Source organism: Mustela nivalis (genome assembly GCF_964662115.1).
Source record: "Mustela nivalis genome assembly, contig: HAP1_SCAFFOLD_1653, whole genome shotgun sequence".
Taxonomy (NCBI): Eukaryota; Metazoa; Chordata; class Mammalia; order Carnivora; family Mustelidae; genus Mustela; species Mustela nivalis.
In genome coordinates this window covers 5,006-17,211 of record NW_028135011.1, presented here as the reverse complement: position 1 = coordinate 17,211, position 12,206 = coordinate 5,006, and positions in this window count along the sequence as shown.

Sequence of the window (12,206 nt, the reverse complement as noted above, 5' to 3'; positions counted from 1 at the left end):
CCAGTCCCGTCCATGTTGCTACAAAAGTTGGGTATTCATCCTTTCTGATGGAGGCATAATACTCCATAGTGCATATGGACCACATCTTCCTTATCCATTCGTCCGTTGAAGGACATCTTGGTTCTTTCCATAGTTTGGCGACCATAGCCATTGCTGCTGTAAACATTGGGGTACAGATGGCCCTTCTTTTCACAACATCTGTATTTTGGGGGTAAATACCCAGGAGTGCAATTGCTGGGTCATAGGGAAGTTCTATTTTTAATTTCTTGAGAAATCTCCATACTGCTCTCCAAAGAGGCTGCACCAACGAACACTTTTAATAGCATTATTCATACTACTGAGAAACTTGAAATGAACCATATTTCCTTCAATGGGAAAACGGATAGACAAATGGAAATACATCCATATGATGGCATACACTCAACAGTATAGAAAAACCAACTACTGGTCTCCGTGCAACACAATTTCATTCTCTACATGATCACAGTACTGTTTAACATGCTTCTCTGTGCCTTGGGTTCCCCCTAAACAGGAATTCAGCTTAGTTGTTGAGATGTTGAAGAGAATCAAGTTCAGTTTTTCCCCAAGACTACTTCATAATTTCTTCTATTAAGAGAAACATAATTTCTGATGGTCTCTTTTGTGAGGTTAACACTGCTGATGATCATTGCTTAGAGACAGTAATTCACTAAGGATTTGCAATATGAGGAGATTCTAATTCTGTCCTCCATTCTGGAATATTTCTGCAAAAAGAAACTTCCCTTCCCTTCAACCACAGACCCAAGATAAATGTTGAATAGGGATTGCGCAACTTAGTGCAAAAAAAAAAAAATTGAAATGAACTATATATATATATATATATATATATATATATATATATATATATATATATTACTTTTGTAGTAAGAAAAACAACAAATCTTTTTAACCATGAAGGCAGAAGGGATGCTTCAGTACTTTACAAGGGTAAGTCCTCACTCCAGACCGGGGATCCTAGCCTCCACCTGGACACCTACAATGGTGTGAACCCCTACATCACCAAGCAAGGTCCCCAGGCTAACACACACGACAAGGTGCCTGGCTGCTAATGATGGAAGCTTGGTCCCATTTGAGGGCCAGAGGAATTCCAGGCCGGGCTGCTCAAGGCACAGCATCCAGCTGCCAACATTGCTACTGTCCCTCCCAATCCCTAACTATGAAAAGCTTGTCCCAGGTTCCCGTCTGTCCCAGAAGCCTGACCATATGGAGCCTTAATGCTTCTCCGGCCACGTGCCTGAATAAAGGCAGAGTATTCTATCGGTGGCCCCATTTCCACAGGCAGAAAGAGGCAGTCAGGATTCCTTTCCTAACTGAAACAGAAGGAACAGAGAAGAGATTGGTGAGTTCTCCCAACGTCCATACTGGTAAGAGCTGGTAAGAGCAGGCTTGCACCAGCCAGTGTCATTAAATTCTGGTGCTTGCTCTGGGAGCTGGAACATGCTGCTTCCTGCCCAAGCAGAGTTGGTGACAAACTCAAAAAAGAGCACAAGCTCATGAAGCATCGTAAAACCCCCACATAGGGCTTTATGGGGTGACATATTCTCCTGAACAGTCCATGAGAGACACGCAAAGGTAGAGAGAAAATGCAGTCTCTGGGAGAGACTACAACGGGTTTCATTCTGAGTTCCAGTTGAAAGAATAAAAAGGCAGTGAAGTCACCTGTGAAACTCCTGGGATTTTCTAGAATTGGAGAAAAAGATGTTTCACTTGAAACCATCCGTGTGCTTTTTCTATACTTCACAATTTCAAAATGCTTTGGAGAACTTAAAGGGGGAACTTCCTGTAATTCTTTGTAACTCTATGCTAGGGGTGACTAATAACTCTCAATGTCTTGACCTCGGGGATACTAAGATGTCTAAAGACTGTGCAGGGACAGCAGCAGGGACAGTGTCAGTATTCTAACAGCAATTTGGGGCAAAGGTCAGGGTTCGCTGCAGAGCTGCGTTAGGTGAACATTCATGTTAGCCTGCTAGAGGGAAGGCAGTGACTCGCCGGCTCTTCTGCTGAGCACAGACCCTTCCTACGCCAACACAGTTCTAACTTACTCATCAGGCTAAACCTAGAAGTCAGTGTCATGGCATCCGATGTAATACTAAAGAAATGGAGAAATACAGACCTGCAGGGAGCTGATAGAGCATTTCCTTCTGTCCAGGGCTGTGTGCTTAGCTGGCAATGGACACACACAGTGATTAATGTCATGCGTAGATCACGTAGCAAGCAACCAAGAGCACTTAGATGACCATGGTAAAGCACAAGGCTGTTGTGTGCAGCCACGCAGGGTAAACCAACACACAAACCCACCAAAAGCCAGGAATGGAGGGGAAACGTATATCCGTTTGGGGGTTTGGACCTGAACTGGTCCTAGGACCTCCAGAACTGAATTCTCTCTGTGTCCAAAGGAAAATGAGCAGTAGGTCGGGGCTTGCAGTGCCAAGAAGAGTGTGACAATGTTTAGTCTGGAGAAAAGAAGACTGAGGCAAGACAGAAGGTTTCACATGTTTGAAGAGCTGTCACATGAAAGAGAATTTGACTGTGCTCAGACAGGGGGCAGGAGCCAGCGTGAAATGAAGCAGGGCGATTTTAGCTCCCTCAGTTCTGTAAGTCAGATCTCTCTGAAATGGAAGGAGCTGCCTGGAGAATAGAGCTTTTCTGCTGGTGGGTGTGTGTGAGCAGACAATGGACACACATCAGGATGACTGCAAAGGCCTCATTCAGCCCCAGCCAAAGCCAGCATTGAGAATTCAGCCTTGTGCCCTCCCGGACGGCAGGTACCAGACCAAGCCCTTTGGTTTTATAAATAGGACCCTCACAGGTCTGGGTTTCATCATTCCTTCCCCATTGCAGATGAAGAAATTGGGACTCAGGCTAAATGGTCGGCCTGAAGTTGCTCCACTAATATCAAATATTGCACACTCTCCATCACACTAAATAAGGCATTAGTCTCCAAGCTTCTTGAGGAAGTCAAGGTATTATTTTTAAATATTATCAAAATCCTACATTCCTAGGGCCATCAATAAAATTCTCTCAAGTATAAAACCTAACAGCTCCCTTTGGGGGACCCAGGTGGCTCAGTGGGTTAAGTGTCCAACTACTGGCTTTGAATCAGGTCATGATCGCAGGGTTGTGAGATCAAGCCCCACGTCAGGCCCCACACTCAGTGTGGAGTCAGCTTGAGATTCTCTCCATCTCCCTCTGCCCCTCCCCCCTGCTTATACGCCCTCTCTCTCACACGTAAATAAGTAAATAAAATCTTTAGAAAACTAAACAAAACGAACAAACAAAACCAGCGATTCCCCAAACATCTGATGGCATACCAATGGCTCTCTGTGCTGGAAGTCCGATGGTTTCATCACTAACAAAAGGAAATAGAATGAACGGGCTCCTTCTTAAACGTCTACTAGGGATCACAGAAATCAAAGTTTGCATTATTCATACCATACAATCACTGCAACACTATTTCTTAAACAAATGGTTTATATGTTTTTGTGACCACTATACTTGTTTTATCTTGTGACCATGCTGGCTCGACATCAGTCATTCTCAAAGTGTGGTCTGGGGATCCTAGGGGTTCCTCAAGATCCTTTTAGGAGGATCCACAAGCTCAAAGCTCTTTTAAAACAAACATAAGTTCGTTGTTTGCCCTTTTGGACTCATTATTTTCTCTCTATGGTGGTTTTTTGCAGAGGTCACATGACTTGAGATACCACAACAGAGTGAATAAAGAAGCAGATGTGAGAGTCCATGTGTCTTCTACGAAGCCAGGCATAGAGACATTTTCAAAATCATAAAATAATGCCACTTTTTGCAGTAATTTTTTTGTTTTGCAAATTAGTTATTTTCCTCAAAGTGACTTATGCTAACATGTAATTGTTTTAAATAAATTAATGAATAAATGTTTTAAATAGATTAATGAATAAATATTTTTAAATTTCTCAGTTTTATGTTCTAATGTATAAATATTAATAAACACAATGGCCATAAATAGGAGCTTTCTGGGATCCTCCATAAATTTTTAAGAGCATAAATGTATATGTGACATGTGTTTACAGACTAAGAGTCAGTTAATAGCAATTTAACTTATTTTACTTTGAATTTCACACACCATAAAAGGTGCTTACCTGTCTTCTATTTTTAACTATTGATATCCACCTTAAAGCCATCCCTCTAATGGCTTCCAGGAATCTGAATTCTCCCTGTCTCCTGCCAGATAGGACTCAGCCAAGGCACCCCAATGGAATGGCAGCCCAAACACTTGGCTGTCTAGTAACTGTACTCATCTTTCTGTTTTACAGATGACACTAACACTTGAAGGTTGTAAGGCTCTAAGTTTATTTCTTGAGCATTTATCCATCTCATCTCATTGGTACCTCCCTGTGTCATGGACTTCTTGACCATCTGAAGAGTATGTCATTTGAATCACCATGCAAAGAGGCACTGACGTATTCTATTTGCTATATTCAAGAACTTGAACCATTTGAGATTTTGCCCTATTTGCAAGCTAACAATTTAGCATGACACAATCTCATGGATACTGACAGAAGACATGAGACTCCTGGGTCAGAAACAAAGAACTTTATTACTCATAGTAATAGCAATAACCTGACTGTCAGCATTTGGACCACTTCTTCCCGTCCCGATTCCCACAAGGTAATGAAAAACAGGCCAGGTGATGCTTACACACACATTGGACTGAGTTACAGGAGAGGAGCACTGAGCGTAAGGAACCCAAATTTTTTTATAATGGGCAGCAAACCTGCCTGATTTTTGTCCCAGAAGATGATCTTTATTATGCTGGACAGTAAATAAAGCTGCCCTTTCCTTCAGGAGACTCTATTAATCCTATGAGGTTGTTTACTATATAAACATCTTTGAAAAGATGGTATAAAACAAAAGCAGTTAGTGTCTCTGCAGATAAGACAGAGAGAAAATGGAGACTTGTTTCTCAATAACCCCTCTTCCCTTTATACACAGTCATCAATTTTGGACCCAAATCTGCACCATTTTCTTCTTCCCCAGCGCCCCAATGTTACAAACAAGCCATAAGTCCTTCCCCTTCACTTATTTGGGTGTGATTATCCTTCCAAAGAGTTTTCTAGGTTTTTTTTTCCTTTCCACCTGACACAAGATGGATATTTAGCCACACTCTCCATGCCTACAACAAAATTCAGAAACAAATTTTTTTAAAGATTCCATTTATTTATTTGAGAGAGAATATGAGTAGGGGAGGGGGCAGAGGGAGAAGGAGAAGCAAACTCTCAGCTGAGCAGGGAGCCTGATATGGGGCTCAATCCCAGGATACTAGGATCAAGACCTGAGCCAAAGGCAGGTGCCTAACCGACTGAGTCACCTAGACGTACCCAGAAATAAATTTATAGAGATATCGAAGTAAGAACTAAAGAATAAAAGAGGAGAGGAGAGCTGACAAAGTAAAGTCCAGATGAAAAACTCATTCTAGAGAGGCCTGGAAGGGTATGAATAAAATGGCTTCCTGTCCTTTTCAGAAGGGGCATTCTTAATTTTCTGTAAAGAAACTTCCTCCTAGACCAAATAAATATGATGTTCAATCTAACAGTCACCTTTTTAAATCTACTTAAATTTTTGGAAGCATACCCAAGGAATTGCCAATAACAATGTCTTCTGGAAAGGGCAACTCTGGTCAGAGGAGGGAAAAACATTTTCACTTTATTGCATTCTATTCTGTTGACTTCTATGATACTAGCTTAACATTATTATTTGGTGTTTGCTTTATTCCCCCCATTGTCTAGGCTATCTGGCTATGGGTTTCCCAAACTGAAGCTGTCCGTTCTCTGCATCTTAACCTAGTAACTAGGTCAAGTAACTAGTAACTTTGCCACATCTTGCAGTTGGCCTAGCAAAAAGCAAAGAAGATATCAAGAATGTCTAATGGGAAGAACTCTAACACAACCAATCCCAATGGAGCAAGCTTGCCACTCAAAGTAGGCTGAGAAGTGCTTCAAGCCAATTCTTAAATAGTCTCAGAAATGCAGATAGACCTCAGCAATACCAGGTGAATGGAAAGCAAAAATGCTGGATTAAAGTATTTGTATTTGAGACAGAAATACCATGAATTTCAAATTATCTCATAACAAAGACAACATGTACTCTAGCAATCCTTGAAAGGTGAAGGGGATAGTTCTTGTCAAAGTCAAGGCTTGTCTACCTTTATTACCTTCTGTAAATTAGTAAAACATTATAATGGAAAGAAGCTAAGGTGAGGAGTCATTAACACCTGGGTTTGCAACCCAAATTCCCCATTAATCAGATGTGTGACCTTGGGCAAGTGACTTGACCTCCCTGAGTTTCAATTTCTCATCGGAAGAAATGGGAGCAAGAACATCTACATCCATTTGATTGCTGTAAGTAAGTAAAGAGTTTGCCACAGAGGGTGTTCAGTGAGGTGTTGCTGTGTAGACACGCAGGGATTACAATTTATTTGTTCTCCACAGTGTCAGTGACCTGAGTCATCAGCTCTCGTTTGCTGATGAGAATCTGTGCCCCAACTCAGAGCTCAGTGTCCACTTAGAACAGGATGGGAAAAGTTGGATGTTAAGAATGTAGATTCTGGGGACGCCTGGGTGGCTCAGTTGGTTGGACGACTGCCTTCGGCTCGGGTCATGATCCCGGAGTCCCGCATCGGGCTCCCAGCTGCATGGGGAGTCTGCTTCTCCCTCGGACCTTCTCCTCGCTCATGCTCTCTCTCTCACTGTCTCTCTCTCAAATGAATAAATAAAATCTTAAAAAAAAAAAAAAAGAATGTAGATTCTGGGGGCGCCTGGGTGGCTCAGTGGGTGAAGCCTCTGTCTTTGGCTCAGGTCATGATCTCAGGGTCCTGGGATCGAGTCCCACATCGGGCTCCCTGCTCGGCGGGGAGACTGCTTCCCTCTCTCTTCCTGCCTCTCTGCCTACTTGTGATCTCTGTTTGTCAAATAAATAAATAAAATCTTAAAAAAAAATGTGGATTCTGGAATCACACTGCTTGGGTTCAAATCCCAAGTCCACCATTTCCTAGTTGATGATCTTGAACACACTCATAACTTCTCACTGCTCATTTCTTGTGAAGTAGGGAAAAACCAACCTCAAACAGCAAAATGTTAGCTTGCTTGCCACTGAAACAAGACTGAATAATAATACAAATAACATTATTAATTTGTACTATTAGAAGGGCGAGTCCAGGAGTCAAGTAGAATCATTCCCCAAACCTGAAATTCAAAATGAAACAGGAAATGCTAATGTCATTTTTAGAACCAGCAGGGGTCTCAGTGATTCGGATGTTTGGAAGAACTTTCTGAGAAGAGGCTGCTGCCAGAACGGAAGGGCTGAACTCCAAAAATTTCCTGTGCTCCTTTTGGTGTGTAGAAAAATAAACTAGTTGTCTTCATAGCTAGTTTTTAATAGTCCTGTGTATGAGCCTCACATTTACATAGCAAATACTAATCAATCAAATTTGTCATACAAAATACAGCAGGTGAAGAGTTTAAACCCTTACCAGATTATGGGAGGAAGCCCTTGGGAGACATAATCAATTTAAATAGAATCTTTTGTAAGAATGATACAGTAGAGGGGCGCCTGGCTGGCTCAGTGGGTTAAAGCCTCTGCCTTAGGCTCAGGTCATGATCTCAGGGTCCTGGGATCGAGTCCCGCATCAGGCTCTCTACTCGGCTGGAAGACTGCTTCCCCACCCCCCACCGTCTCCCTCTCTTGCCTACTTGTGATCTATCAAATATATAAATAAAATCTTGAAAAAAAAAGAATGGTACAGTAGACCCTTGCCATTCATGAGAATATAATTATAAGTCCCACAGATCACAACGCTGATGACAACACAAACAACACCAGAACAGACGATGAGTTTTGTCATGCATCACATTTCTTTGAGGGTCATGTTTTCTTTGTTGATCCTCCAACCACTTGTTAACTGTCATTTAAAGGTTAAAGAAGTTTTGTCACACTCAGTGGAGATTTTTCACAAAGAAACATACCCCTTTTCAATTCCTAGAGCTACCCGATGCAGACCTGCAGCCAGGCTGCCTGAATTCAGTCCCTCCTCATACTTTGGGCCGAGGGACCGTGGGCACACCACCCAGCACCTAGGGAACTCAGGTCCCCCATCCCACCATGAGACAACAGCCCCTCCATCCCAGGCTTGTTGTGGGACCAAAGCGCAGAGATCTGGGGCCAGAGTCTCGCCCGTGTAAAATGTGGGCCTCAGTGAGACTTTGTTTACCTTGTGATGTTATCTCCTGCCAGCCCATAAAAATAAAAAGAGATTGTAAATCTGCAAATGTCGTAGTCTAATACTATCTCTCAGAGTAGCACAGGGGTTCCAGGACCTACGTAATTAGTTCTAAGCTCTGCAGTGCTGCTCTCAGATTATTATCTTCATTTCACAGTAAAGGCAGTTGAGGTGAGTAAAGATTCATTCCCTGCTAAATGTCACCCAACCGGAAAGATCTAAGGCTGGCCAGCCCCACTGCTATGGCCCTCACACCCATTGGTTGGGCCAGGTGGTCTTTCCATAAACCTTTAACCACACCCTGCGCAGAACACCTGCTTTTAGTAAAGGCCCAGGGCCACATGGAGGCACAGACCCGGGGCCCTGAGCCAAAGAAGCCCCATCCCCTCGGTCACCATTCACTCTCCTTTCCCACCAGTTCACCGATGATGACGCAGGTGGTAGAGCATCTCACAGCCCTGATGCACGTGCTTGGAGATTTGTTTGCCTTGTTAGCTACGGTCTGGCAAGATCTGTTACCACCTGCCAGGACAGAGTTGCACTGTCATTTATACCGGATAAAGAATAGACTTTCTCAGGGAAAGGCAAAATTAAATAGGTCAGGGGTCAGCAAGAGAGAAGGCATGACGCTTTATTTCAAGAAATAGGTACAAAAGATAAAAATAGAGCAGACACAAGCAGATTTCCTAGAGAGTGTAAGAATGTCAAAGGTTGGGGTGGTCGGGATCTCTCAGAGCTTCTTAAACAATAGGAGTTATTAAGTCCAGTGCTCCTGCATATCAACATTACTCCCCAGAAGTGCTCCCAGGCTGTGATGTTTACCAGTGGGACCAGGAATAAAGAATTCACTCCACTTAGGCAAAGACGATACATCACGTTGATAAGAGAAAACATAAAAGCCATATGATCATTTCAATACATGCAGGAAAAGTATTTGGCAAAGTACAACATCCCGCAGAGTAGGGCTAGAGGAAACATGTATCTCACACCATAAAGACCTTCTATGAAAAAAAACCCTTAGCTGGGGCGCCTGGGTGGCTCAGTGGGTTAAGCCGCTGCCTTTGGCTCAGGTCATGATCTCAGGGTCCTGGGATCGAGTCCCACATCGGGCTCTCTGCTCAGCAGGGAGCCTGCTTCCTCCTCTCTCTCTGCCTGCCTCTCTGCCTACTTGTGATCTCTCTCTGTCAAATAAATAAATAAAATCTTTAAAAAAAAAAAAAAAAAAAAAACCTTAGCTGACATAATCCTTAGTGGTAAAAGAAACAAACAAACAAACAAACACACCTGAAAGCTTTTCCCCTGAGCTCAGAAACAAGTCAGGCATGTACCCCCTCACCACTTTTATTCAACATACCGCTGGAAATCCTAGCCACAGCAATCATACAACAGAAAGAAATAAAAGGCATCCAAATCAGTAAGGAAAAAGTAAAACTTTCACTATTTATAGATGGTTTGATACTTTATATAGAAAACCGAAAGATTCTACAAAAAAGTACCAGAACTGATACATGAATTCCGTAGAGTCATAGGATACAAAAATCAATGTACAGAAATCCGTTGTTTTCCTATACGATAATAATGAAGCAACGGAAAGTGAAATTTTAAAAAAAAAATCCTGTTTATAATTGCAATAAAAACAATAAAATATCTAGGAATAAACTTAACCAAAGTAGTGAAAAAAAAAAAAACTGTTCTCTGAAAATTATAAAACACTAATAGAAGAAATTTAAGATGATACCAAAAAATGGAAAGATATTCCATGTTCATGGTTTGGAAAAACAAATATTGTTAAAATGTTTTTACTACCCAAAACATCTACAGATTACTGCAGTCCTTATCAAAATACCAACAATATTTTTCACAGAAATAGAAAAAACAATCCTAAAATTTATATAGAACCACAAGAGACTCAAATAGCCAAAGCAATCTAGAAAAAGAAAAACAACATTGGAGGTATCACAATTCCAGATTTCAAGCTATATTACAAAATGGTAGTAATTACAATAGCATGGTACTGGCATAAAAATGGACACATAGATCAATGGAATAGAGCAGAACACCCAGAAATAAACCCACAATTATATGGTCAATTAATGTTCCACAAAGCAGGAAAGAACATCCAATGGAGAAAAGACAGTCTCTTCCACAAATGGAGCTGGGAAAACTGGACAGCTAGATGCAAAAGAATAAATCTGGACCACTCCCTTACATCATCCTCAAAAATAAACTCAAAATGGTTAAAGACCTAAATATGACTCCCGAAACCATAAAAATCCTTGACAAGAACACAGACAATAACCTCTCTGACATTGACTGTACCAACATTTGTCTAGAAAAGACAAGGGAAATGAAAGCAAAAATTAACTATTGGGACTTCATCAAAATAAAAGGCTTCTGCACAGTGAAGGAAACTGTCAACAAAACTAAAAGGCAACCTACAGAATGGGAGAAGATATTTGCAACTGCATCCAAAATATATAAAGAACTGGTACAACTCAGTACCCCCAAAAAGCAAATAATCCAATTAAAAAGTGGGCAGAAGACATGAACAGACATTTCCCCAGAGAAGACATCCAGATTGCCAAAGGACACAAGAAAAAATGTTCAACCTCACTCATCATCAGGGATTATCTTATGATGCAGTAATTGTTCTACTGAGTATTTACCCTCAAAATAGAAAAACACTAACCCAAAGGAATACATGCACCCCCCAAATTTACTGCAGCATTATTTATAATAGCCAAACTATGAAAGCACCCCAAGTATCCATTGATAGACAAATAACTGAAGATGTGATATGATAGATAGATAAGACACACACACACACACACACACAATGGGATATTATTCAGCCATAAAATAAAAATGAAATCTTGCCATTTGCAATGACATGTATGGAGCTAGAGAATATAATTCTAGGCAAAATAAATCAGTCAGAGAAAGACAAACACCATATGATTTCACCCATGGGTGGAATTTAAGGGACAAAACAGACAAGCAAAGGGAAAAAAGAGAGAGAGAAACCAAGAAATAGACTCTTTTAAATATATATATATATATATATATATATATATACACACACACACACACACACACACACATACACACACACATGTGTGTGTTTGTGTATACACATATATATATTATTTATTTATCTGAGAGAGAGAGAGACAGAGATAGTGACAGAGACAGCAAAAGAGAGCATAAGCTGGAAGGAGAGGGAGAAGCAGACTCCCCACAGAACAGGGAGCTCAACATAGGTCTCAATCCCACCACCCTGGGATCATGACTTGAGCCAAAGCAGATGCTTAACTGGCTGAGCCACCCAGACTGAGAAACAGACTCTTTACTATAGGAAATAAACTGATGGTTACCAGAGGGGAAAGGGGTTGGTGGCATGAGGGAAATGGGGGATGGGAATTAAAAAGTACACTTTCCATGATGAAATAAAATAAAATACATCAATTTAAAAAAAGAATTCTCTCCACTTTGAGTGCAAGGTCTTTCTATGGGAACCCCCTCACCTCCCGCTGATGAAACCTGCTTCACTCTGAGTTCTAACTCCCTTATGTGACTCAGAACTGTGAGGTTTTCTCCTAAGCCCACTCTCCTCACCAAAAGTAAATCTATTTTATTACTCTCTATCGACCTCACTTTCGTGGGATTAAGCATTATGCTTTTGCTTTTCCTCCACATCCCTGTGCGAGACTATGCTTTTGCATTCTGTTCTACTTCATTTTTCCCTATGTCCCTCACCACCCACCACATGGTTTCACAATGAACTCTGGAAAAAAAAATCCTTCTATGGCAAAAGCTTCACTAGAGAAGAGGTTACGTCCTTCTCATTCTCTGTCACATGTCCAGCTCCGGGGAGACGGGAGATGGGGGGCGTGGGGGTCTGTGGGTATTAAAT